This window comes from Sus scrofa, chromosome 16 (genome assembly GCF_054392235.1).
Source record: "Sus scrofa isolate SSC_HxYL_T2T_F1_AM1 chromosome 16, Sscrofa_HxYL_maternal_Yorkshire_Landrace_v2.0, whole genome shotgun sequence".
NCBI lineage: Eukaryota > Metazoa > Chordata > Mammalia > Artiodactyla > Suidae > Sus > Sus scrofa.
The window spans coordinates 8,159,043-8,187,004 of NC_139398.1; positions in this window are offsets into that span (position 1 = coordinate 8,159,043).

The window sequence follows — 27,962 nt, forward strand, 5'->3', positions numbered from 1 at the left end:
GGCCTCGCTGCATGGACTCCACTGCATACAATCGGGATCCATTGCGCCACAATGCATGGAATCCTCTGCATTCAATGACGCTGCATGGAATCCACTGCATTCCATCGGGATGCCTTGGGCCATGCTGCATAAAATCCACTGCATTCAATCATGCTGCATGGAATCCACTGCATTCAATCATGCTGCATAAAATCCACTGCATTCAATAGGGTTCCATTTCTTCACGCTGCATGGAATCCACTGCATTCACTCAGGATGCATTTTACCACACTGCATGGATTACACTTCATTCAATCACAATGCATGGAATCCACTGCATTCCATCGGGCTGCTTTGGGCCATGCTGCATAAAATCCACTGCATTCAATCAGATGCATTTTGCCTCACTGCATAGACTCCACTGCATACAATCGGGATCCATTTCGCCAAAATGCATTGAATCTTCTGCATTCAATTACGCTGCATGGAATCCACTGCATTCCATCGGGATGCTTTGGGCCATACTGCATAAAATCCACTGCATGCAATCATGCTGCATGGAATCCACTGCATTCAATCATGCTGCATAAAATCCACTGCATTCAATAGGGTTCCATTTCTTCTTCACGCTGCCTGGAATCCACTGCATTCAATCACGCTGCATGGAATCCACTGCATTCAATCGGGATGCATTTTACCACACTGCTTGGATTACACTGCATTCAATCGCAATGCATAGAATCCACTGCATTCAATATGGATTCATTTTACCACTCTGCATGGAATCCACTGCATTTAATCACGCTGCATGTAATCCATGGAATTTAATCGGGATTCATTTTACTAAGCTGTATGGAATCGACTGCATTTAATCACGCTGCATGGAATCCACTGCATTCAATCGGGATTCATTTTACAAGGCTGCATGGAGTACACTGCATTCAATCACAATGCATGGAATCCACTGCATTCAAACGGGATGCTTTGGGCCATGCTGCATAAAATCCACTGCATTCAATCATGCTGCATGGAATCCACTGCATTCAATCATGCAGCATAAAATCCGCTGCATTCCATAGGGTTCCATTTCTTCATGCTGCATGGAATACACTGCATTCAATCAGGCTGCATGGAATCCACTGCATTCAATCGGGATGCATTTTTCCTCGTTGCATGGATTACACTGCATTCCATCACAATGCATCGAATCCACTGCATTCAATCGGGAAGCTTTGGGCCATGCTGCATACAATCCACTGCATTCAATCGGGATGCACTGGGCCTCGCTGCATGGACTCCACTGCATATAATCGGGATCCATTGCGCCACAATGCATGGAATACTCTGCATGCAATGACGCTGAATGGAATCCACTGCATTGAATCGTGAAGCTATGGGCCATGCTGCATAAAATCCACTGCATGCAATCATGCTGCATGGAATCCACTGCATTCAATCATGTTGCATAAAATCCACTGCATTCAATAGGGTTCCATTTCTTCACCCTGCATGGAATCCACTGCATTCAACCACGCTGCATGGAATCCACTGCATTCAATCGGGAAGCATTTTACCACTCTGCATGGATTACACTGCATTTAATCATGCTGCATGTAATCCATGGAATTTAATCGGGATTCATTTTACTAAGCTGTATGGAATCGACTGCACTTAATCACGCTGCATGGAATCCACTGCATTCAATCGGGATGCATTTTACCACGTTGCATGCAGTTCACTGCATTCAATCACAATGCATGGAATCCACTGCATTCCATCGGGATGCTTTGGGCCATGCTGCATAAAATCCACTGCATTCAATCTTGCTTTTTGAATCCACTGCATTCAGTAATGCTGCATAAAATCCTTGCATTCAATTGGGTTCCATTACTTCACGCTGCATGGAATACACTGCATTCAATCACGCTGCATGGAATCCACTGCATTCAATCGGGATGCATTTTACCATGCTGCGTGGTTTTCACTGCGTTCAATCACAATGCATGGAATCCACTGCATTCAATCGGGATGCTTTGGGCCATGCTGCATAAAATCCACTGCATTCAATCATGCTGCATGGAATCCACTGCATTCAATCATGCTGCAATAAATCCACTGCATTCAATAGGGTTCCATTTCTTCACGCTGCATGTTATACACTTCATTCATTCACGCTGCATGGAATCCACTGCATTCAATCGGGAAGCATTTTACCTCGCTGCATGGATTACACTGCATTCAATCACAATGCATGGAATCCACTGCATTCCATCGGGATGCTTTGGGCCATGCTGCATAAAATCCACTGCATTCAATCAGATGCATTTTGCCTCGCTGCATAGACTCCACTGCATACAATCGGGATCCATTTCGCCAAAATGCATTGAATCTTCTGCATTCAATTACGCTGCATGGAATCCACTGCATTCAATCGGGATGCTTTGGGCCATGCTGCATAAAATCCACTGCATTCAATCGGGATGCACTGGGCATCGCTGCATGGACTCCACTGCATACAATCCGGATCCATTGCGCCACAATGCATGGAATCCTCTGCATTCAATGACGCTGCATGGAATCCACTGCATTCAATCGGGATGCTTTGGGCCATGCTGCATAAAATCCATTGCATTCAATCATGCTGCATGGAATCCACTGCATTCAATCGGGATGCATTTTACCATGCTGCATTGATTACCCTTCATTCAATCAGGCTGCATGGAATCCACTGCATTCTATCGGGATGCTTTGGGCCATGCTGCATAAAATCCACTGCATTTAATCGGGATGCATTTGGCCACGCTGCATGGACTCCACTGCATAAAATCGGGATCCATTGCCCCAAAATGCAAGGAATCATCTGCATTCAATGACGCTGCATGGAATCCACTGCATTCCATCGGGATGCTTTGGGCCATGCTGCATAAAATCCACTGCATTCAACCATGCTGCATGGAATCCACTGCATTCAATCATGCTGCATAAAATCCACTGCATTCAATCGGGATGCATTGGGCCTCGCTGCATGGAATAAACTGCATTCAATCAGGCTCCATGGAATCCACTGCATTCAATGGGGATGCATTCTACCATGCTGCATGGAGTTCACTGCATTCAATCACAATGCATGGAATCCACTGCATTCCATCGGGATGCTTTGGGCCATGCTGCATAAAATCCACTGCATTCAATCGGGATGCATTGGGCCTCGCTGCATGGACTCCACTGCATACAATCGGGATCCATTGCGCCAAAATGCATGGAATCCTCTGCATTCATTGACGCTGCATGGAATCCACTGCATTCCATCGGGATGCTTTGGGCCATACTGCATAAAATCCACTGCATGCAATCATGCTGCATGGAATCCACTGCATTCAATCATGCTGCATAAAATCCACTGCATTCAATAGGGTGCCATTTCTTCTTCACGCTGCCTGGAATCCACTGCATTCAATCACGCTGCATGGAATCCACTGCATTCAATATGGATGCATTTTACCACTCTGCATGGAATCCACTGCATTTAATCACGCTGCATGTAATCCATGGAATTTAATCGGGATTCATTTTACTAAGCTGTATGGAATCGACTGCATTTAATCACGCTGCATGGAATCCACTGCATTCAATGGGGATTCATTTTACAAGGCTGCATGGAGTACACTGCATTCAATCACAATGCATGGAATCCACTGCATTCAAACGGGATGCTTTGGGCCATGCTGCATAAAATCCACTGCATTCAATCATGCTGCATGGAATCCACTGCATTCAATCATGCAGCATAAAATCCGCTGCATTCCATAGGGTTCCATTTCTTCATGCTGCATGGAATACACTGCATTCAATCAGGCTGCATGGAATCCACTGCATTCAATCGGGATGCATTTTTCCTCGTTGCATGGATTACACTGCATTCCATCACAATGCATCGAATCCACTGCATTCAATCGGGAAGCTTTGGGCCATGCTGCATACAATCCACTGCATTCAATCGGGATGCACTGGGCCTCGCTGCATGGACTCCACTGCATATAATCGGGATCCATTGCGCCACAATGCATGGAATACTCTGCATTCAATGACGCTGAATGGAATCCACTGCATTGAATCGTGAAGCTATGGGCCATGCTGCATAAAATCCACTGCATGCAATCATGCTGCATGGAATCCACTGCATTCAATCATGTTGCATAAAATCCACTGCATTCAATAGGGTTCCATTTCTTCACCCTGCATGGAATCCACTGCATTCAACCACGCTGCATGGAATCCACTGCATTCAATCGGGATGCATTTTACCACTCTGCATGGATTACACTGCATTTAATCACGCTGCATGTAATCCATGGAATTTTAATCGGGATTCATTTTACTAAGCTGTATGGAATCGACTGCACTTAATCACGCTGCATGGAATCCACTGCATTCAATCGGGATGCATTTTACCACGTTGCATGCAGTTCACTGCATTCAATCACAATGCATGGAATCCACTGCATTCAATCGGGATGCTTTGGGCCATGCTGCATAAAATCCACTGCATTCAATCTTGCTTTTTGAATCCACTGCATTCAGTAATGCTGCATAAATCCTTGCATTCAATTGGGTTCCATTTCTTCACGCTGCATGGAATACACTGCATTCAATCACGCTGCATGGAATCCACTGCATTCAATCGGGATGCATTTTACCATGCTGCGTGGTTTTCACTGCATTCAATCACAATGCATGGAATCCACTGCATTCCATCGGGATGCTTTGGGCCATGCTGCATAAAATCCACTGCATTCAATCATGCTGCATGGAATCCACTGCATTCAATCATGCTGCATAAAATCCACTGCATTCAATAGGGTTCCATTTCTTCACGCTGCATGTAATACACTGCATTCAATCACACTGAATGGAATCCACTGCATTCAATCGGGATGCATTTTACCTCGCTGCATGGATTACACTGCATTCAATCACAATGCTTGGAATCCACTGCATTCCATCGGGATGCTTTGGGCCATGCTGCATAAAATCCACTGCATTCAATCGGGATGCATTGGGCCACGCTGCATCGACTCCACTGCATTCAATCGGTATTCATTGCGCCACAATGCAAGGAATCCTCTGCATTCATTGACGCTGCATGGACTCCACTGCATTCAATCGGGATGCTTTGGGCCATGCTGCATAAAATCCACTGCATTCAACCATGCTGCATGGAATCCATTTCATTCAATCATGCTCTATAAAATCCAATGCATTCAATAGGGTTCCATTACTTCACGCTGCATGGAATACACTACATTAAATCAGGATGCATGGAATCGACTGCATTCAATCAGGATGCATTATACCACGTTGCATGGATTACCCTACATTCAATCACAATGCTTGGAATCCACTGCATTCCATCGGGATGCTTTGGGCCATGCTGCATAAACTCCACTGCATTCAATCGGGAGGCATTGGGCCTCGCTGCATGGACTCCACTGCATAAAATCTGGATCCATTGCGCCACAATGCATGGAATCCTCTGCATTCAACGACGCTGCATGGAATCCACTGCATTCCATCGGTATGTTTTGGGCCATGCTGCATAAAATCTACTGCATTCAATCGGGATGCATTGGGCCTCGCTGCATGAACTCCACTGCATACAATCTGGAACCATTGCGCCAAAATGCATGGAATCGACTGCATTTAATCACGGTGCATGGAATCCACTGCATTCAATCGGGATGCATTTTACCACACTGCTTGGATTACACTGCATTCAATCGCAATGCATAGAATCCACTGCATTCAATATGGATGCATTTTACCACTCTGCATGGAATCCACTGCATTTAATCACGCTGCATGTACTCCATGGAATTTAATCGGGATTCATTTTACTAAGCTGTATGGAATCGACTGCATTTAATCACGCTGCATGGAATCCGCTGCATTCAATCATGCTGCATAAAATCCACTGCATTCAATAGGGTTCCATTTCTTCACGCTGCATGGAATCCACTGCATTCAATCACGCTGCATGGAATCCACTGCATTCAACATGGATGAATTTTACCACGCTGCATTTAGTACACTGTATTCAATCACAATTCATGGAATCCATTGCATTCAATCGGGATGCTTTGGGCCATGCTGCATAAAATCCACTGCATTCAATCGGGATGCACTGGGCATTGCTGCATGGACTCCACTGCATACAATCCGGATCCATTGCGCCACAATGCATGGAATCCTCTTCATTCAACGACGCTGCATGGAATCCACTGCATTCCATCGGGATGCTTTGGGCCATGCTGCATAAAATCCACTGCATTCAATCGGGATGCATTGGGCCTCGCTGCATGGACTCCACTGCATACAATCGGGATCCATTGCGCCACAATGCATGGAATCCTCTGCATTCAATGACGCTGCATGGAATCCACTGCATTCCATCGGGATGCTTTGGGCCATGCTGCATAAAATCCACTGCATTCAATCATGCTGCATGGAATCCACTGCATTCAATCATGCTGCATAAAATCCACTGCATTCAATAGGGTTCCATTTCTTCACGCTGCATGGAATCCACTGCATTCACTCAGGATGCATTTTACCACACTGCATGGATTACACTTCATTCAATCACAATGCATGGAATCCACTGCATTCCATCGGGCTGCTTTGGGCCATGCTGCATAAAATCCACTGCATTCAATCAGATGCATTTTGCCTCACTGCATAGACTCCACTGCATACAATCGGGATCCATTTCGCCAAAATGCATTGAATCTTCTGCATTCAATTACGCTGCATGGAATCCACTGCATTCCATCGGGATGCTTTGGGCCATACTGCATAAAATCCACTGCATGCAATCATGCTGCATGGAATCCACTGCATTCAATCATGCTGCATAAAATCCACTGCATTCAATAGGGTTCCATTTCTTCTTCACGCTGCCTGGAATCCACTGCATTCAATCACGCTGCATGGAATCCACTGCATTCAATCGGGATGCATTTTACCACACTGCTTGGATTACACTGCATTCAATCGCAATGCATAGAATCCACTGCATTCAATATGGATTCATTTTACCACTCTGCATGGAATCCACTGCATTTAATCACGCTGCATGTAATCCATGGAATTTAATCGGGATTCATTTTACTAAGCTGTATGGAATCGACTGCATTTAATCACGCTGCATGGAATCCACTGCATTCAATCGGGATTCATTTTACAAGGCTGCATGGAGTACACTGCATTCAATCACAATGCATGGAATCCACTGCATTCAAACGGGATGCTTTGGGCCATGCTGCATAAAATCCACTGCATTCAATCATGCTGCATGGAATCCACTGCATTCAATCATGCAGCATAAAATCCGCTGCATTCCATAGGGTTCCATTTCTTCATGCTGCATGGAATACACTGCATTCAATCAGGCTGCATGGAATCCACTGCATTCAATCGGGATGCATTTTTCCTCGTTGCATGGATTACACTACATTCCATCACAATGCATGGAATCCACTGCATTCAATCGGGAAGCTTTGGGCCATGCTGCATACAATCCACTGCATTCAATCGGGATGCACTGGGCCTCGCTGCATGGACTCCACTGCATATAATCGGGATCCATTGCGCCACAATGCATGGAATACTCTGCATGCAATGACGCTGAATGGAATCCACTGCATTGAATCGTGAAGCTATGGGCCATGCTGCATAAAATCCACTGCATGCAATCATGCTGCATGGAATCCACTGCATTCAATCATGTTGCATAAAATCCACTGCATTCAATAGGGTTCCATTACTGCACCCTGCATGGAATCCACTGCATTCAACCACGCTGCATGGAATCCACTGCATTCAATCGGGATGCATTTTACCACTCTGCATGGATTACACTGCATTTAATCATGCTGCATGTAATCCATGGAATTTAATCGGGATTCATTTTACTAAGCTGTATGGAATCGACTGCACTTAATCACGCTGCATGGAATCCACTGCATTCAATCGGGATGCATTTTACCACGTTGCATGCAGTTCACTGCATTCAATCACAATGCATGGAATCCACTGCATTCCATCGGGATGCTTTGGGCCATGCTGCATAAAATCCACTGCATTCAATCTTGCTTTTTGAATCCACTGCATTCAGTAATGCTGCATAAAATCCTTGCATTCAATTGGGTTCCATTTCTTCACGCTGCATGGAATACACTGCATTCAATCACGCTGCATGGAATCCACTGCATTCAATCGGGATGCATTTTACCATGCTGCGTGGTTTTCACTGCGTTCAATCACAATGCATGGAATCCACTGCATTCAATCGGGATGCTTTGGGCCATGCTGCATAAAATCCACTGCATTCAATCATGCTGCATGGAATCCACTGCATTCAATCATGCTGCATAAAATCCACTGCATTCAATAGGGTTCCATTTCTTCACGCTGCATGTTATACACTTCATTCATTCACGCTGCATGGAATCCACTGCATTCAATCGGGATGCATTTTACCTCGCTGCATGGATTACACTGCATTCAATCACAATGCATGGAATCCACTGCATTCCATCGGGATGCTTTGGGCCATGCTGCATAAAATCCACTGCATTCAATAGGGTTCCATTTCTTCACGCTGCATGGAATCCACTGCATTCAATCACGCTGCATGGAATCCACTGCATTCAACATGGATGAATTTTACCACGCTGCATTTAGTACACTGTATTCAATCACAATTCATGGAATCCATTGCATTCAATCGGGATGCTTTGGGCCATGCTGCATAAAATCCACTGCATTCAATCGGGATGCACTGGGCATCGCTGCATGGACTCCACTGCATACAATCCGGATCCATTGCGCCACAATGCATGGAATCCTCTGCATTCAATGACGCTGCATGGAATCCACTGCATTCAATCGGGATGCTTTGGGCCATGCTGCATAAAATCCATTGCATTCAATCATGCTGCATGGAATCCACTGCATTCAATCGGGATGCATTTTACCATGCTGCATTGATTAACCTTCATTCAATCAGGCTGCATGGAATCCACTGCATTCTATCGGGATGCTTTGGGCCATGCTGCATAAAATCCACTGCATTTAATCGGGATGCATTTGGCCACGCTGCATGGACTCCACTGCATAAAATCGGGATCCATTGCCCCAAAATGCAAGGAATCATCTGCATTCAATGACGCTGCATGGAATCCACTGCATTCCATCGGGATGCTTTGGGCCATGCTGCATAAAATCCACTGCATACAACCATGCTGCATGGAATCCACTGCATTCAATCATGCTGCATAAAATCCACTGCATTCAATCGGGATGCATTGGGCCTCGCTGCATGGAATAAACTGCATTCAATCAGGCTCCATGGAATCCACTGCATTCAATGGGGATGCATTCTACCATGCTGCATGGAGTTCACTGCATTCAATCACAATGCATGGAATCCACTGCATTCCATCGGGATGCTTTGGGCCATGCTGCATAAAATCCACTGCATTCAATCGGGATGCATTGGGCCTCGCTGCATGGACTCCACTGCATACAATCGGGATCCATTGCGCCAAAATGCATGGAATCCTCTGCATTCATTGACGCTGCATGGAATCCACTGCATTCCATCGGGATGCTTTGGGCCATGCTGCATAAAATCCACTGCATGCAATCATGCTGCATGGAATCCACTGCATTCAATCATGCTGCATAAAATCCACTGCATTCAATAGGGTTCCATTTCTTCTTCACGCTGCCTGGAATCCACTGCATTCAATCACGCTGCATGGAATCCACTGCATTCAATATGGATGCATTTTACCACTCTGCATGGAATCCACTGCATTTAATCACGCTGCATGTAATCCATGGAATTTAATCGGGATTCATTTTACTAAGCTGTATGGAATCGACTGCATTTAATCACGCTGCATGGAATCCACTGCATTCAATGGGGATTCATTTTACAAGGCTGCATGGAGTACACTGCATTCAATCACAATGCATGGAATCCACTGCATTCAAACGGGATGCTTTGGGCCATGCTGCATAAAATCCACTGCATTCAATCATGCTGCATGGAATCCACTGCATTCAATCATGCAGCATAAAATCCGCTGCATTCCATAGGGTTCCATTTCTTCATGCTGCATGGAATACACTGCATTCAATCAGGCTGCATGGAATCCACTGCATTCAATCGGGATGCATTTTTCCTCGTTGCATGGATTACACTGCATTCCATCACAATGCATCGAATCCACTGCATTCAATCGGGAAGCTTTGGGCCATGCTGCATACAATCCACTGCATTCAATCGGGATGCACTGGGCCTCGCTGCATGGACTCCACTGCATATAATCGGGATCCATTGCGCCACAATGCATGGAATACTCTGCATTCAATGACGCTGAATGGAATCCACTGCATTGAATCGTGAAGCTATGGGCCATGCTGCATAAAATCCACTGCATGCAATCATGCTGCATGGAATCCACTGCATTCAATCATGTTGCATAAAATCCACTGCATTCAATAGGGTTCCATTTCTTCACCCTGCATGGAATCCACTGCATTCAACCACGCTGCATGGAATCCACTGCATTCAATCGGGATGCATTTTACCACTCTGCATGGATTACACTGCATTTAATCACGCTGCATGTAATCCATGGAATTTTAATCGGGATTCATTTTACTAAGCTGTATGGAATCGACTGCACTTAATCACGCTGCATGGAATCCACTGCATTCAATCGGGATGCATTTTACCACGTTGCATGCAGTTCACTGCATTCAATCACAATGCATGGAATCCACTGCATTCAATCGGGATGCTTTGGGCCATGCTGCATAAAATCCACTGCATTCAATCTTGCTTTTTGAATCCACTGCATTCAGTAATGCTGCATAAATCCTTGCATTCAATTGGGTTCCATTTCTCCACGCTGCATGGAATACACTGCATTCAATCACGCTGCATGGAATCCACTGCATTCAATCGGGATGCATTTTACCATGCTGCGTGGTTTTCACTGCATTCAATCACAATGCATGGAATCCACTGCATTCCATCGGGATGCTTTGGGCCATGCTGCATAAAATCCACTGCATTCAATCATGCTGCATGGAGTCCACTGCATTCAATCATGCTGCATAAAATCCACTGCATTCAATAGGGTTCCATTTCTTCACACTGCATGTAATACACTGCATTCAATCACACTGAATGGAATCCACTGCATTCAATCGGGATGCATTTTACCTCGCTGCATGGATTACACTGCATTCAATCACAATGCTTGGAATCCACTGCATTCCATCGGGATGCTTTGGGCCATGCTGCATAAAATCCACTGCATTCAATCGGGATGCATTGGGCCACGCTGCATCGACTCCACTGCATTCAATCGGTATCCATTGCGCCACAATGCAAGGAATCCTCTGCATTCATTGACGCTGCATGGACTCCACTGCATTCAATCGGGATGCTTTGGGCCATGCTGCATAAAATCCACTGCATTCAACCATGCTGCATGGAATCCATTTCATTCAATCATGCTCTATAAAATCCAATGCATTCAATAGGGTTCCATTACTTCACGCTGCATGGAATACACTACATTAAATCAGGATGCATGGAATCGACTGCATTCAATCAGGATGCATTATACCACGTTGCATGGATTACCCTACATTCAATCACAATGCATGGAATCCACTGCATTCAATCGGGATGCCTTGGGCCATGCTGCATAAAATCCACTGCATTCAATGGTGATGCATTGGGCCTCGCTGCATAGACTCCACTGCATATAATCGGGATCCATTGCGCCACAATGCATGGAATACTCTGCATTCAATGACGCTGCATGGAATCCACTGCATTCCATCGGGAAGCTTTGGGCCATGCTGCATAAAATCCACTGCATTCAATCATGCTGCATGGAATCCACTGCATTCAATCGGGATGCATTTTACAAGGCTGCATGGATTACATTTCATACACTCAAAATGCATGGAATCCACTGCGTTCTATAGGTATGCTTTGGGCCATACTGCATAAAATACACTGCATTCAATTTGCTGCATGGAATCCACTGCATTCAATCATGCTGAATAAAATCCACTGCATTCAATAGGGTTCCATTTCTTCACGCTGCATGGAATACACTGCATTCAATCAGGCTCCATGGAATCCACTGCATTCAATGGGGATGCATTCTACAATGCTGCATGGAGTTCACTGCATTCAATCACAACGCATGTAATCCACTGCATTCCATTGGGATGCTTTGGGCCATGCTGCATAAAATCCACTGCATTCAATCGGGATGCATTGGGCTTCGCTGAATGGACTCCACTGCATACAATCGGGATCCATTGCGCCACAATGCAAGGAATCCTCTGCATTCATTGACGCTGCATGGACTCCACTGCATTCAATCGGGATGCTTTGGGCCATGCTGCATAAAATCCACTGCATTCAACCATGCTGCATGGAATCCATTTCATTCAATCATGCTCTATAAAATCCAATGCATTCAATAGGGTTCCATTACTTCACGCTGCATGGAACACACTACATTAAATCAGGATGCATGGAATCGACTGCATTCAATCAGGATGCATTATACCACGTTGCATGGATTACCCTACATTCAATCACAATGCATGGAATCCACTGCATTCAATCGGGATGCTTTGGGCCATGCTGCATAAAATCCACTGCATTCAATCTGGATGCATTGGGCCTCGCTGCATAGACTCCACTGCATATAATCGGGATCCATTGCGCCACAATGCATGGAATATTCTGCATTCAACGACGCTGCATGGAATCCACTGCATTCCATCGGGAAGCTTTGGGCCATGCTGCATAAAATCCACTGCATTCAATCATGCTGCATGGAATCCACTGCATTCAATCGGGATGCATTTTACAAGGCTGCATGGATTACATTTCATACACTCAAAATGCATGGAATCCACTGCGTTCTATAGGTATACTTTGGGCCATACTGCATAAAATACACTGCATTCAATTTGCTGCATGGAATCCACTGCATTCAATCATGCTGCATAAAATCCACTGCATTCCATCGGGATGCATTGGGCCTCGCTGCATGGAATACACTGCATTCAATCACGCTGCATGAATTCCACTGCATTCAATGGGGATGCATTCTACAATGCTGCATGGAGTTCACTGCATTCAATCACAATGCATGGAATCCACTGCATTCCATCGGGATGCTTTGGGCCATGCTGCATAAAATCCACTGCATTCAATCGGGATGCATTGGGCCTCGCTGCATGGACTCCACTGCATACAATCGGGATCCATTGCACCAAAATGCATGGAATCCTCCGCATGCAACGACGCTGCATGGACTCCACTGCATTCAATCGGGATGCTTTGGGCCATGCTGCATAAAATCCACTGCATTCAATCATGCTGCATGGAATCCACTGCATTCAATCATGCTGTATAAAATCCACTGCATTCAATAGGGTTCCATTTCTTCACGTGGCATCGAATCCACTGCATTCAATCACGCTGCATGGAATCCACTGCATTCAATCGGGATGCATTTTTCCTCGCTGCATGGAGTACACTGCATTCAATCATGCTGCATAAAATCCACTGCATTCCATCGGGATGCTTTGGGCCATGCTGCATAAAATCCACTGCATTCAATTTGCTGCATGGAATCCACTGCATTCAATCATGCTGCATAAAATCCACTGCATTCAATCGGGATGCATTGGGCCTCGCTGCATGGAGTAAACTGCATTCAATCAGGCTCCATGGAATCCACTGCACTCAATGGGGATGCATTCTACCATGCTGCATGGAGTTCACTGCATTCCATCACAATGCATGGAATCCACTGCATTCCATCGGGATGCTTTGGGCCATGCTGCATACAATCCACTGCATTCAATCGGGATGCATTGGGCCTCGCTGCATGGACTCCACTGCATACAATCGGGATCCATTGCGCCAAAATGCATGGAATCGACTGCATTTAATCACGGTGCATGGAATCCACTGCATTCAATCGGGATGCATTTTACCACACTGCTTGGATTACACTGCATTCAATCGCAATGCATAGAATCCACTGCATTCAATATGGATGCATTTTACCACTCTGCATGGAATCCACTGCATTTAATCACGCTGCATGTACTCCATGGAATTTAATCGGGATTCATTTTACTAAGCTGTATGGAATCGACTGCATTTAATCACGCTGCATGGAATCCACTGCATTCAATCGGGATTCATTTTACAAGGCTGCATGGAGTACACTGCATTCAATCACAATGCATGGAATCCACTGCATTCAAACGGGATGCTTTGGGCCATGCTGCATAAAATCCACTGCATTCAATCATGCTGCATGGAATCCACTGCATTCAATCATGCAGCATAAAATCCGCTGCATTCCATAGGGTTCCATTTCTTCATGCTGCATGGAATCCACTGCATTCAATCAGGCTGCATAAAATCCGCTGCATTCCATAGGGTTCCATTTCTTCATGCTGCATGGAATACACTGCATTCAATCAGGCTGCATGGAATCCACTGCATTCAATCGGGATGCATTTTTCCTCGTTGCATGGATTACACTGCATTCCATCACAATGCATGGAATCCACTGCATTCAATCGGGAAGCTTTGGGCCATGCTGCATACAATCCACTGCATTCAATCGGGATGCACTGGGCCTCGCTGCATGGACTCCACTGCATACAATCGGGATCCATTGCGCCAAAATGCATGGAATACTCTGCATGCAATGACGCTGAATGGAATCCACTGCATTGAATCGTGAAGCTATGGGCCATGCTGCATAAACTCCACTGCATGCAATCATGCTGCATTGAAACCACTGCATTCAATCATGCTGCATAAAATCCACTGCATTCAATAGGGTTCCATTACTGCACCCTGCATGGAATCCACTGCATTCAACCACGCTGCATGGAATCCACTGCATTCAATCGGGATGCATTTTACCACTCTGCATGGATTACACTGCATTTAATCACGCTGCATGTAATCCATGGAATTTAATCGGGATTCATTTTACTAAGCTGTATGGAATCGACTGCACTTAATCACGCTGCATGGAATCCACTGCATTCAATCGGGATGCATTTTACCACGTTGCATGCAGTTCACTGCATTCAATCACAATGCATGGAATCCACTGCATTCAATCGGGATGCTTTGGGCCATGCTGCATAAAATCCACTGCATTCAATCTTGCTTTTTGAATCCACTGCATTCAGTAATGCTGCATAAAATCCTTGCATTCAATTGGGTTCCATTTCTTCACGCTGCATGGAATACACTGCATTCAATCACGCTGCATGGAATCCACTGCATTCAATCGGGATGCATTTTACCATGCTGCGTGGTTTTCACTGCATTCAATCACAATGCATGGAATCCACTGCATTCCATCGGGATGCTTTGGGCCATGCTGCATAAACTCCACTGCATTCAATCGGGAGGCATTGGGCCTCGCTGCATGGACTCCACTGCATAAAATCTGGATCCATTGCGCCACAATACATGGAATCCTCTGCATTCAACGACGCTGCATGGAATCCACTGCATTCCATCGGGATGTTTTGGGCCATGCTGCATAAAATCTACTGCATTCAATCGGGATGCATTGGGCCTCGCTGCATGAACTCCACTGCATACAATCTGGAACCATTGCGCCAAAATGCATGGAATACTCTGCATTCAACGACGCTGCATGGAATCCACTGCATTCAATCGGGATGCTTTGGGCCATGCTGCATAAATCCATTGCATTCAATCATGCTTCATGGAATCCACTGCATTCAATCGTGCTGCATAAAATCCACGGCATTCAATAGGGTTCCATTTCTTCACGCTGCATCGAATCCACTACATTCAATCATGCTGCATGGAATCCACTGCATTCTATCGGGATGCATTTTACCACGCTGCATAGATTACACCGCATTCAATCACAATGCATGGAATCCACTGCATTCAATCGGGATGCTTTGGGCCATGCTGCATAAAATCCACTGCATTCAATCGGGATGCATTGGGCCTCGCTGCATGGACTCCACTGCATATAATCGGGATCCTTTGTGCCAAAATGCATGGAATTCTCTTCATTCAATGACGCTGCATCGAATCCACTGCATTCAATCGGAATCCATTGTGCTACAATGCATGGAATCCTCTGCATTCAATGACGCTGCATGGAATCCACTGCATTCCATCAGGATGCTTTGGGCCATGCTGCATAAAATCCACTGCATGCAATCATGCTGCATGGAATCCACTGCATTCAATCATGCTGCATAAAATCCACTGCATTCAATAGGGTTCCATTTCTTCACGCTGCATGGAATCCACTGCATTCAACCACGCTGCATGGAATCCACTGCATTCAATCGGGAAGCATTTTACCACTCTGCATGGATTACACTGCATTTAATCATGCTGCATGTAATCCATGGAATTTAATCGGGATTCATTTTACTAAGCTGTATGGAATCGACTGCACTTAATCACGCTGCATGGAATCCACTGCATTCAATCGGGATGCATTTTACCACGTTGCATGCAGTTCACTGCATTCAATCACAATGCATGGAATCCACTGCATTCCATCGGGATGCTTTGGGCCATGCTGCATAAAATCCACTGCATTCAATCTTGCTTTTTGAATCCACTGCCTTCAGTAATGCTGCATAAAATCCTTGCATTCAATTGGGTTCCATTTCTTCACGCTGCATGGAATACACTGCATTCAATCACGCTGCATGGAATCCACTGCATTCAATCGGGATGCATTTTACCATGCTGCGTGGTTTTCACTGCGTTCAATCACAATGCATGGAATCCACTGCATTCCATCGGGATGCTTTGGGCCATGCTGCATAAAATCCACTGCATTCAATCATGCTGCATGGAATCCACTGCATTCAATCATGCTGCAATAAATCCACTGCATTCAATAGGGTTCCATTTCTTCACGCTGCATGTTATACACTTCATTCATTCACGCTGCATGGAATCCACTGCATTCAATCGGGATGCATTTTACCTCGCTGCATGGATTACACTGCATTCAATCACAATGCATGGAATCCACTGCATTCCATCGGGATGCTTTGGGCCATGCTGCATAAAATCCACTGCATTCAATCAGATGCATTTTGCCTCGCTGCATAGACTCCACTGCATACAATCGGGATCCATTTCGCCAAAATGCATTGAATCTTCTGCATTCAATTACGCTGCATGGAATCCACTGCATTCAATCGGGATATTTTGGGCCATGCTGCATAAAATCCACTGCATGCAATCCTGCTGCATGGAATCCACTGCATTCAATCATGCTGCATAAAATCCACTGCATTCAATAGGGTTCCATTTCTTCACGCTGCATGGAATCCACTGCATTCAATCACGCTGCATGGAATCCACTGCATTCAACATGGATGCATTTTACCACGCTGCATAGATTACACCGCATTCAATCACAATGCATGGAATCCACTGCATTCAATCGGGATACTTTGGGCCATGCTGCATAAAATCCACTGCATTCAATCGGGATGCATTGGGCCTCGCTGCATGGACTCCACTGCATTCAATCTGGATCCATTGCGCCACAATTCATGGAATCCTCTGCATTCAATGACGCTGCATGGAATCCACTGCATTCAATCGGAATCCATTGCGCCACAATGCATGGAATCCTCTGCATTCAATGACGCTGCATGGAATCCACTGCATTCCATCAGGATGCTTTGGGCCATGCTGCATAAAATCCACTGCATGCAATCTTGCTGCATGGAATCCACTGCATTCAATCATGCTGCATAAAATCCACTGCATTCAATAAGGTTCCATTTCTTCACGCAGCATGGAATCCACTGCATTCAATCACGCTGCATGGAATCCACTGCATTCAACATGGATGAATTTTACCACGCTGCATTTAGTACACTGTATTCAATCACAATTCATGGAATCCATTGCATTCAATCGGGATGCTTTGGCCCATGCTGCATAAAATCCACTGCATTCAATCGGGATGCACTGGGCATCGCTGCATGGACTCCACTGCATACAATCGGGATCCATTGCGCCACAATGCATGGAATCCTCTGCATTCAATAACGCTGCATGGAATCCACTGCATTCAATCGGGATGCTTTGGGCCATGCTGCATAAAATCCATTGCATTCAATCATGCTGCATGGAATCCACTGCATTCAATCGGGATGCATTTTACCATGCTGCATGGATTACCCTTCATTCAATCACAATGCATGGAATCCACTGCATTCCATCGGGATGCTTTGGGCCATGCTGCATAAAATCCACTGCATTCAATCATGCTGCATGGAATCCACTGCATTCAATCATGCTGCATAAAATCCACTGCATTCAATAGGGTTCCATTTCTTCACGCTGCATGTAATACACTGCATTCAATCACACTGCATGGAATCCACTGCATTCAATCGGGATGCCTTGGGCCATGCTGCATAAAATCCACTGCATTCAATGGTGATGCATTGGGCCTCGCTGCATAGACTCCACTGCATATAATCGGGATCCATTGCGCCACAATGCATGGAATACTCTGCATTCAATGACGCTGAATGGAATCCACTGCATTGAATCGTGAAGCTATGGGCCATGCTGCATAAAATCCACTGCATGCAATCATGCTGCATTGAATCCACTGCATTCAATCATGTTGCATAAAATCCACTGCATTCAATAGGGTTCCATTTCTTCACCCTGCATGGAATCCACTGCATTCAACCACGCTGCATGGAATCCACTGCATTCAATCGGGATGCATTTTACCACTCTGCATGGATTACACTGCATTTAATCACGCTGCATGTAATCCATGGAATTTTAATCGGGATTCATTTTACTAAGCTGTATGGAATCGACTGCACTTAATCACGCTGCATGGAATCCACTGCATTCAATCGGGATGCATTTTACCACGTTGCATGCAGTTCACTGTATTCAATCACAATGCATGGAATCCACTGCATTCAATCGGGATGCTTTGGGCCATGCTGCATAAAATCCACTGCATTCAATCTTGCTTTTTGAATCCACTGCATTCAGTAATGCTGCATAAATCCTTGCATTCAATTGGGTTCCATTTCTTCACGCTGCATGGAATACACTGCATTCAATCACGCTGCATGGAATCCACTGCATTCAATCGGGATGCATTTTACCTCGCTGCATGGATTACACTGCATTCAATCACAATGCTTGGAATCCACTGCATTCCATCGGGATGCTTTGGGCCATGCTGCATAAAATCCACTGCATTCAATCGGGATGCATTGGGCCACGCTGCATCGACTCCACTGCATTCAATCGGTATCCATTGCGCCACAATGCAAGGAATCCTCTGCATTCATTGACGCTGCATGGACTCCACTGCATTCAATCGGGATGCTTTGGGCCATGCTGCATAAAATCCACTGCATTCAACCATGCTGCATGGAATCCATTTCATTCCATCATGCTCTATAAAATCCAATGCATTCAATAGGGTTCCATTACTTCACGCTGCATGGAATACACTACATTAAATCAGGATGCATGGAATCGACTGCATTCAATCAGGATGCATTATACCACGTTGCATGGATTACCCTACATTCAATCACAATGCATGGAATCCACTGCATTCAATCGGGATGCCTTGGGCCATGCTGCATAAAATCCACTGCATTCAATGGTGATGCATTGGGCCTCACTGCATAGACTCCACTGCATATAATCGGGATCCATTGCGCCACAATGCATGGAATACTCTGCATTCAATGACGCTGCATGGAATCCACTGCATTCCATCGGGAAGCTTTGGGCCATGCTGCATAAAATCCACTGCATTCAATCATGCTGCATGGAATCCACTGCATTCAATCGGGATGCATTTTACAAGGCTGCATGGATTACATTTCATACACTCAAAATGCATGGAATCCACTGCGTTCTATAGGTATGCTTTGGCCATACTGCATAAAATACACTGCATTCAATTTGCTGCATGGAATCCACTGCATTCAATCATGCTGAATAAAATCCACTGCATTCAATAGGGTTCCATTTCTTCACGCTGCATGGAATACACTGCATTCAATCAGGCTCCATGGAATCCACTGCATTCAATGGGGATGCATTCTACAATGCTGCATGGAGTTCACTGCATTCAATCACAATGCATGTAATCCACTGCATTCCATTGGGATGCTTTGGGCCATGCTGCATAAAATCCACTGCATTCAATCGGGATGCATTGGGCTTCGCTGCATGGACTCCACTGCATACAATCGGGATCCATTGCGCCAAAATGCATGGAATACTCTGCATTCATTGACGCTGCATGGACTCCACTGCATTCAATCGGGATGCTTTGGGCCATGCTGCATAAAATCCACTGCATTCAACCATGCTGCATGGAATCCATTTCATTCAATCATGCTCTATAAAATCCAATGCATTCAATAGGGTTCCATTACTTCACGCTGCATGGAATACACTGCATTAAATCAGGATGCATGGAATCGACTGCATTCAATCAGGATGCCTTAATCCACGTTGCATGGATTACCCTACATTCAATCACAATGCATGGAATCCACTGCATTCAATCGGGATGCTTTGGGCCATGCTGCATAAAATCCACTGCATTCAATCGGGATGCATTGGGCCTCGCTGCATAGACTCCACTGCATATAATCGGGATCCATTGCGCCACAATGCATGGAATATTCTGCATTCAACGACGCTGCATGGAATCCACTGCATTCCATCGGGAAGCTTTGGGCCATGCTGCATAAAATCCACTGCATTCAATCATGCTGCATGGAATCCACTGCATTCGATCGGGATGCATTTTACAAGGCTGCATGGATTACATTTCATACACTCAAAATGCATGGAATCCACTGCGTTCTATAGGTATACTTTGGGCCATACTGCATAAAATACACTGCATTCAATTTGCTGCATGGAATCCACTGCATTCAATCATGCTGCATAAAATCCACTGCATTCCATCGGGATGCATTGGGCCTCGCTGCATGGAATACACTGCATTCAATCACGCTGCATGAATTCCACTGCATTCAATGGGGATGCATTCTACAATGCTGCATGGAGTTCACTGCATTCAATCACAATGCATGGAATCCACTGCATTCCATCGGGATGCTTTGGGCCATGCTGCATAAAATCGACTGCATTCAATCGGGATGCATTGGGCCTCGCTGCATGGACTCCACTGCATACAATCGGGATCCATTGCACCAAAATGCATGGAATCCTCCGCATGCAACGACGCTGCATGGACTCCACTGCATTCCATCGGGATGCTTTGGGCCATGCTGCATAAAATCCACTGCATTCAATCATGCTGCATGGAATCCACTGCATTCAATCATGCTGTATAAAATCCACTGCATTCAATAGGGTTCCATTTCTTCACGTGGCATCGAATCCACTGCATTCAATCACGCTGCATGGAATCCACTGCATTCAATCGGGATGCATTTTTCCTCGCTGCATGGAGTACACTGCATTCAATCATGCTGCATAAAATCCACTGCATTACATCGGGATGCTTTGGGCCATGCTGCATAAAATCCACTGCATTCAACCATGCTGCATGGAATCCACTGCATTCAATCATGCTGCATAAAATCCACTGCATTCCATCGGGATGCATTGGGCCTCGCTGCATGGAATAAACTGCATTCAATCAGGCTCCATGGAATCCACTGCATTCAATGGGGATGCATTCTACCATGCTGCATGGAGTTCACTGCATTCAATCACAATGCATGGAATCCACTGCATTCCATCGGGATGCTTTGGGCCATGCTGCATAAAATCCACTGCATTCAATCGGGATGCATTGGGCCTCGCTGCATGGACTCCACTGCATACAATCGGGATCCATTGCGCCAAAATGCATGGAATCCTCTGCATTCATTGACGCTGCATGGAATCCACTGCATTCCATCGGGATGCTTTGGGCCATACTGCATAAAATCCACTGCATGCAATCATGCTGCATGGAATCCACTGCATTCAATCATGCTGCATAAAATCCACTGCATTCAATAGGGTTCCATTTCTTCTTCACGCTGCCTGGAATCCACTGCATTCAATCACGCTGCATGGAATCCACTGCATTCAATATGGATGCATTTTACCACTCTGCATGGAATCCACTGCATTTAATCACGCTGCATGTAATCCATGGAATTTAATCGGGATTCATTTTACTAAGCTGTATGGAATCGACTGCATTTAATCACGCTGCATGGAATCCACTGCATTCAATGGGGATTCATTTTACAAGGCTGCATGGAGTACACTGCATTCAATCACAATGCATGGAATCCACTGCATTCCATCGGGATGCTTTGGGCCATGCTGCATAAAATCCACTGCATTCAATCATGCTGCATGGAATCCACTGCATTCAATCATGCTGCATAAAATCCACTGCATTCAATAGGGTTCCATTTCTTCACGCTGCATGTAATACACTGCATTCAATCACACTGCATGGAATCCACTGCATTCAATCGGGATGCCTTGGGCCATGCTGCATAAAATCCACTGCATTCAATGGTGATGCATTGGGCCTCGCTGCATAGACTCCACTGCATATAATCGGGATCCATTGCGCCACAATGCATGGAATACTCTGCATTCAATGACGCTGAATGGAATCCACTGCATTGAATCGTGAAGCTATGGGCCATGCTGCATAAAATCCACTGCATGCAATCATGCTGCATTGAATCCACTGCATTCAATCATGTTGCATAAAATCCACTGCATTCAATAGGGTTCCATTTCTTCACCCTGCATGGAATCCACTGCATTCAACCACGCTGCATGGAATCCACTGCATTCAATCGGGATGCATTTTACCACTCTGCATGGATTACACTGCATTTAATCACGCTGCATGTAATCCATGGAATTTTAATCGGGATTCATTTTACTAAGCTGTATGGAATCGACTGCACTTAATCACGCTGCATGGAATCCACTGCATTCAATCGGGATGCATTTTACCACGTTGCATGCAGTTCACTGCATTCAATCACAATGCATGGAATCCACTGCATTCAATCGGGATGCTTTGGGCCATGCTGCATAAAATCCACTGCATTCAATCTTGCTTTTTGAATCCACTGCATTCAGTAATGCTGCATAAATCCTTGCATTCAATTGGGTTCCATTTCTTCACGCTGCATGGAATACACTGCATTCAATCACGCTGCATGGAATCCACTGCATTCAATCGGGATGCATTTTACCTCGCTGCATGGATTACAATGCATTCAATCACAATGCTTGGAATCCACTGCATTCCATCGGGATGCTTTGGGCCATGCTGCATAAAATCCACTGCATTCAATCGGGATGCATTGGGCCACGCTGCATCGACTCCACTGCATTCAATCGGTATCCATTGCGCCACAATGCAAGGAATCCTCTGCATTCATTGACGCTGCATGGACTCCACTGCATTCAATCGGGATGCTTTGGGCCATGCTGCATAAAATCCACTGCATTCAACCATGCTGCATGGAATCCATTTCATTCCATCATGCTCTATAAAATCCAATGCATTCAATAGGGTTCCATTACTTCACGCTGCATGGAATACACTACATTAAATCAGGATGCATGGAATCGACTGCATTCAATCAGGATGCATTATACCACGTTGCATGGATTACCCTACATTCAATCACAATGCATGGAATCCACTGCATTCAATCGGGATGCCTTGGGCCATGCTGCATAAAATCCACTGCATTCAATGGTGATGCATTGGGCCTCACTGCATAGACTCCACTGCATATAATCGGGATCCATTGCGCCACAATGCATGGAATACTCTGCATTCAATGACGCTGCATGGAATCCACTGCATTCCATCGGGAAGCTTTGGGCCATGCTGCATAAAATCCACTGCATTCAATCATGCTGCATGGAATCCACTGCATTCAATCGGGATGCATTTTACAAGGCTGCATGGATTACATTTCATACACTCAAAATGCATGGAATCCACTGCGTTCTATAGGTATGCTTTGGCCATACTGCATAAAATACACTGCATTCAATTTGCTGCATGGAATCCACTGCATTCAATCATGCTGAATAAAATCCACTGCATTCAATAGGGTTCCATTTCTTCACGCTGCATGGAATACACTGCATTCAATCAGGCTCCATGGAATCCACTGCATTCAATGGGGATGCATTCTACAATGCTGCATGGAGTTCACTGCATTCAATCACAACGCATGTAATCCACTGCATTCCATTGGGATGCTTTGGGCCATGCTGCATAAAATCCACTGCATTCAATCGGGATGCATTGGGCTTCGCTGCATGGACTCCACTGCATACAATCGGGATCCATTGCGCCAAAATGCATGGAATACTCTGCATTCATTGACGCTGCATGGACTCCACTGCATTCAATCGGGATGCTTTGGGCCATGCTGCATAAAATCCACTGCATTCAACCATGCTGCATGGAATCCATTTCATTCAATCATGCTCTATAAAATCCAATGCATTCAATAGGGTTCCATTACTTCACGCTGCATGGAATACACTGCATTAAATCAGGATGCATGGAATCGACTGCATTCAATCAGGATGCCTTATACCACGTTGCATGGATTACCCTACATTCAATCACAATGCATGGAATCCACTGCATTCAATCGGGATGCTTTGGGCCATGCTGCATAAAATCCACTGCATTCAATCGGGATGCATTGGGCCTCGCTGCATAGACTCCACTGCATATAATCGGGATCCATTGCGCCACAATGCATGGAATATTCTGCATTCAACGACGCTGCATGGAATCCACTGCATTCCATCGGGAAGCTTTGGGCCATGCTGCATAAAATCCACTGCATTCAATCATGCTGCATGGAATCCACTGCATTCGATCGGGATGCATTTTACAAGGCTGCATGGATTACATTTCATACACTCAAAATGCATGGAATCCACTGCGTTCTATAGGTATACTTTGGGCCATACTGCATAAAATACACTGCATTCAATTTGCTGCATGGAATCCACTGCATTCAATCATGCTGCATAAAATCCACTGCATTCCATCGGGATGCATTGGGCCTCGCTGCATGGAATACACTGCATTCAATCACGCTGCATGAATTCCACTGCATTCAATGGGGATGCATTCTACAATGCTGCATGGAGTTCACTGCATTCAATCACAATGCATGGAATCCACTGCATTCCATCGGGATGCTTTGGGCCATGCTGCATAAAATCGACTGCATTCAATCGGGATGCATTGGGCCTCGCTGCATGGACTCCACTGCATACAATCGGGATCCATTGCACCAAAATGCATGGAATCCTCCGCATGCAACGACGCTGCATGGACTCCACTGCATTCCATCGGGATGCTTTGGGCCATGCTGCATAAAATCCACTGCATTCAATCATGCTGCATGGAATCCACTGCATTCAATCATGCTGTATAAAATCCACTGCATTCAATAGGGTTCCATTTCTTCACGTGGCATCGAATCCACTGCATTCAATCACGCTGCATGGAATCCACTGCATTCAATCGGGATGCATTTTTCCTCGCTGCATGGAGTACACTGCATTCAATCATGCTGCATAAAATCCACTGCATTACATCGGGATGCTTTGGGCCATGCTGCATAAAATCCACTGCATTCAACCATGCTGCATGGAATCCACTGCATTCAATCATGCTGCATAAAATCCACTGCATTCCATCGGGATGCATTGGGCCTCGCTGCATGGAATAAACTGCATTCAATCAGGCTCCATGGAATCCACTGCATTCAATGGGGATGCATTCTACCATGCTGCATGGAGTTCACTGCATTCAATCACAATGCATGGAATCCACTGCATTCCATCGGGATGCTTTGGGCCATGCTGCATAAAATCCACTGCATTCAATCGGGATGCATTGGGCCTCGCTGCATGGACTCCACTGCATACAATCGGGATCCATTGCGCCAAAATGCATGGAATCCTCTGCATTCATTGACGCTGCATGGAATCCACTGCATTCCATCGGGATGCTTTGGGCCATACTGCATAAAATCCACTGCATGCAATCATGCTGCATGGAATCCACTGCATTCAATCATGCTGCATAAAATCCACTGCATTCAATAGGGTTCCATTTCTTCTTCACGCTGCCTGGAATCCACTGCATTCAATCACGCTGCATGGAATCCACTGCATTCAATATGGATGCATTTTACCACTCTGCATGGAATCCACTGCATTTAATCACGCTGCATGTAATCCATGGAATTTAATCGGGATTCATTTTACTAAGCTGTATGGAATCGACTGCATTTAATCACGCTGCATGGAATCCACTGCATTCAATGGGGATTCATTTTACAAGGCTGCATGGAGTACACTGCATTCAATCACAATGCATGGAATCCACTGCATTCCATCGGGATGCTTTGGGCCATGCTGCATAAAATCCACTGCATTCAATCATGCTGCATGGAATCCACTGCATTCAATCATGCTGCATAAAATCCACTGCATTCAATAGGGTTCCATTTCTTCACGCTGCATGTAATACACTGCATTCAATCACACTGCATGGAATCCACTGCATTCAATCGGGATGCCTTGGGCCATGCTGCATAAAATCCACTGCATTCAATGGTGATGCATTGGGCCTCGCTGCATAGACTCCACTGCATATAATCGGGATCCATTGCGCCACAATGCATGGAATACTCTGCATTCAATGACGCTGAATGGAATCCACTGCATTGAATCGTGAAGCTATGGGCCATGCTGCATAAAATCCACTGCATGCAATCATGCTGCATTGAATCCACTGCATTCAATCATGTTGCATAAAATCCACTGCATTCAATAGGGTTCCATTTCTTCACCCTGCATGGAATCCACTGCATTCAACCACGCTGCATGGAATCCACTGCATTCAATCGGGATGCATTTTACCACTCTGCATGGATTACACTGCATTTAATCACGCTGCATGTAATCCATGGAATTTTAATCGGGATTCATTTTACTAAGCTGTATGGAATCGACTGCACTTAATCACGCTGCATGGAATCCACTGCATTCAATCGGGATGCATTTTACCACGTTGCATGCAGTTCACTGCATTCAATCACAATGCATGGAATCCACTGCATTCAATCGGGATGCTTTGGGCCATGCTGCATAAAATCCACTGCATTCAATCTTGCTTTTTGAATCCACTGCATTCAGTAATGCTGCATAAATCCTTGCATTCAATTGGGTTCCATTTCTTCACGCTGCATGGAATACACTGCATTCAATCACGCTGCATGGAATCCACTGCATTCAATCGGGATGCATTTTACCTCGCTGCATGGATTACAATGCATTCAATCACAATGCTTGGAATCCACTGCATTCCATCGGGATGCTTTGGGCCATGCTGCATAAAATCCACTGCATTCAATCGGGATGCATTGGGCCACGCTGCATCGACTCCACTGCATTCAATCGGTATCCATTGCGCCACAATGCAAGGAATCCTCTGCATTCATTGACGCTGCATGGACTCCACTGCATTCAATCGGGATGCTTTGGGCCATGCTGCATAAAATCCACTGCATTCAACCATGCTGCATGGAATCCATTTCATTCCATCATGCTCTATAAAATCCAATGCATTCAATAGGGTTCCATTACTTCACGCTGCATGGAATACACTACATTAAATCAGGATGCATGGAATCGACTGCATTCAATCAGGATGCATTATACCACGTTGCATGGATTACCCTAC